Genomic DNA, 3,770 nt, shown 5'->3' on the forward strand with positions numbered 1-3,770 from the left:
TTTATTAAACACAAGAATGGTGTATAGGTATACAAGACAGGTATACAATTCTTATCTAAACATAAAAGAGCATTCAGGAACAACAAGACCCAGAGCCCTGGGTGCAAAACAAATAATACAAAACACACATACAAAACAAGGACACATAGAAAGAAAGAGGGAAGATGTCCCCCCTATCCCCCACTTACCCCCCCCCCTCCCCCCAACTGCTCGGGTGGCAGGGCCAGCACATGCTGCCCAAATGTAGATTAAAATATTACAATTGAGAGTGCGTTAATAAGTACAAATTCACAGCGCCGACTCGTCCAAGTAGGAGAGGAAAGGCTGCCAGATTTGATCAAATGTTGATAATTTATTGTTCAGAATATATCTAATTCTTTCTAAGTGTACAGTGTTTGCCAATTCACTGAGCCATAATTTGGTAGAGGGCGCTTCCCTCCTTTTCCAAAACAACAAGATGAGTTTTTTTGCCAAAATGAGACCGTACGAGAATAGTTGTTTTTGGGGGTTGGTTAATCCGTTTAGGGACTCAGATACTCCCAGGATTATCAGAAGCGGGTCTGGATCTATTGAAGTCTCCAAAACTTCAGAGAGGATCCCAAAAATTCCACACCAATAACCATGCAAGCTAGAGCATAGGGCAAAGCAGTGGAGTAGTGTACCCTATGCAGCCTGACATTTATCACATGTAGGGGATGTATCAGGAAATATCCTATGCAGTTTAGTTTTGGAATAGTGTAATCTGTGTAATACCTTGAATTGTATGAGACGGTGTCTGGAATTAATGGAGCATGTGTGGATATACTCCAAGCTCTCTTCCCAGTCTGCCACAGAAATGTCAGTCCCTAGTTCTTCCTCCCATTTTGCCTTGATGGCATCTGTAGAAGGTGTGCTAACAGTTTGAAAAGCATCATATAGACGCAATATCAGTTTATCTGAGGTGGGGCATATTTTTATGCATCCGTCAAACATGGAAGGTTTAGCATTCCCAAATGTTGGGAGGTGTTTTCTAACGTAGTCTCTAATTTGTAGGTATATGAAAAAATTACTCCTGGGAAGATTATAAGTTTCCCTCAGCAACTCAAAGGAAGCAAAGGTCCCTTCTATGTATAAATCCCCTATGGTACTTATCCCCAGCTCTCCCCATCGCTCAAAGGTGTTATCAAGGTTAGAAGGGGCAAAGGAGGGATTCCTGGCGACAGGGAGCATGAATGACATTGGTCTAAGCTCAAAGTGGACTTTAATTTGCTTCCAGATTCGGACTGTGCTATGTATAATAGGATTGTTACAATAAAGTGACATCTCCAGATTGACAGGTGACAAAATCACAGCGCCAATAGAGAAGGGGTGACACTCCTCACGCTCCATACTAAGCCAGCTGGATGCCGGAAGTGCGTCATCCAGCAGAAACGTAACAACGCGGAGGTTAGCGGCCCAGTAATAAAATATACAATTTGGGAGAGACAATCCTCCTTCCATCTTGGATTTACAGAGGTGTTTTTTTACCTATCCTGTGTGTTTTATAATCCCAGATGAAAGGATTGATAATTGAGTCCAGTTGTTTATGAAAGGATTTAGGTATGAATACAGGGATGTTCTGATATAGGTAGAGCAGTTGTGGGAGGAAGACCATTTTAATGGCATTAATTCTTCCGAGCAGAGAAATTGGGAGAGTTCTCCAAAGTAGTATGTTTGCTTTGAGTTTTTGTATCAGAGAGGGGAAATTCTCTTTAAATAGTAAGGAGTATTGTTTGGTAACTACAATTCCTAGGTAGGTAAATTTTTCTGAAGATAACTTAAATGGGAGATGTTCTAGCCAGCAGGTGTTTTGCGACCGTATGGGCATTAATTCACTCTTGTTCCAATTTATTCTGTATCCCGAGAAGGTACCAAACAAATTGATCACATCAAGAATAGCTGGGATACTAGCCTGGGGTTCTGTTACATAGAGGAGGATGTCATCTGCGTATAGGGAAATCTTATTTAGAGTATCTTTAGTATTATAGCCGTGTATTGCTGCATGAGATCTAATCGTCTGAGCGAGGGGTTCGATAATTAAGGCGAAGAGCATAGGCGACAGCGCACAACCCTGCCTTGTCCCCCTGTTAAGGTTAAATCGGGGCGACAATGATTGGTTAGTGAGTATTCTGGCACAGGGGTTCCTATATAAAAGCTGGATCCAATTTATGAACTCATCTCCAATATTACATTTCTGTAGGACCTTGAATAGATAGGGCCACTCAACTTGGTCAAAGGCTTTTTCGGCGTCAAGAGATATGACGGCAAGGTCCACGTTGGGTAACCTCTGAGAATACTTAATATTGAAGAGGCGCCTAAGATTGAAGAATGAGTTTCTGTTCGGGATAAAGCCGGTCTGATCTGAATGGACCAATTTGCTAATTAAAGTGCTAAGCCTGTTAGCCAGAGTTTTTGCTAAAATATTTTGGTCTGTATTAAGGAGAGATATTGGTCTGTATGAACCTACCTCTTCCGGATCTTTACCCTTCTTATGTATAACTGTAATGAACGCTTCGTCCAAAGTAGAAGGGAGAGCTCCATCGTCATTGGCCTGAACCAACATTTTGTGCAGGTAGGGAGAGAGCATGTTGCTGAATGTTTTATAGAATTCACCAGGGTATCCATCTGGGCCCGGGGTCTTGCCACTCTTTAGAGATGTAATTGTTTCTCGAATTTCATCAAGAGATATTTCCTTATTCAGGAAGTTAGAATCTTCCTGGTTCAGGGCAGGAAGATTACAGTCCTCCAAAAATGTTTGCATAATTAAGGGGTTAGGATCCGCTTTAGATGTATATAGAGTCTCATAAAACTGCCGGAATCTGTCATTGATGTTTTTGGGGGAAGAGAGTAATTCCCCAGATGCAGATTTAACTTTGTGAATCATTCGGTCACTCACATTTTTTCGAAGTTGTCTGGCGAGTAATTTGTGTGGTTTGTCACCAAACTCAAAATATTTTTGCTTGGCATAGAGAAAAGATTTTGCAATTTTAGCTGAGAGAATCTGATTATATTCAAATTTTAAAGAGGTAATTTTTTTATGTTTCTCCATAGATGGGTGGCTAGCATTCTCCCTATCCAGTAAGTGAATTTGTCCCTCCAGTTCTTCCAGTTTTCCTCTGTTTCGCCTACTCCTGGCAGCCTGAAAGGAGATGATACAGCCTCTCAGATAAGCCTTCAGTGTTTCCCACAATAATGCTGGGGAGGTCTCTGTGTTGTCGTTGTTATCAAAGAAACATTTCTTTAAGATATTCACAGAATGTTGGTTCTGTGAGGAGCTGAGGATTCAACCTCCAGACCCTCTCGTTTGGTACAATGTCACCCAATCTCAGGGAGAAGGTGAGTGGACTGTGGTCCGAGATTATAATATCATGATACCTCACATTACAGGTATAGGGGAGTAATCTTGCATCCAACAAAAAGTAGTCAATTCGAGTGTAAACATTGTGAACATGAGAGTAAAAGGAGTATTCCCTACCCGTAGGGTTAGCGATCCTCCATATATCAAATAAGTTCAAATTTTGTATGTATGTATTCAAGAATTCGCTTGAATAGGAGGTAGGGGTTCGCCTGGTAGAGGATCTATCCAAATACTGGTCTAGCACACAGTTAAGGTCCCCTCCAATGACCAGGTTAGAATGGGAGATATCTGGAATCAGGGCAAGGACTCTTTTGAAAAAAGAGGGGTTATCAATGTTTGGCCCATAGATATTTAGTAGAGTTACTGAGGTAGAGTGGATTTCTCCTATTACGAT

This window comes from Oncorhynchus keta, chromosome 30 (genome assembly GCF_023373465.1).
Source record: "Oncorhynchus keta strain PuntledgeMale-10-30-2019 chromosome 30, Oket_V2, whole genome shotgun sequence".
NCBI classification, from domain to species: Eukaryota; Metazoa; Chordata; class Actinopteri; order Salmoniformes; family Salmonidae; genus Oncorhynchus; species Oncorhynchus keta.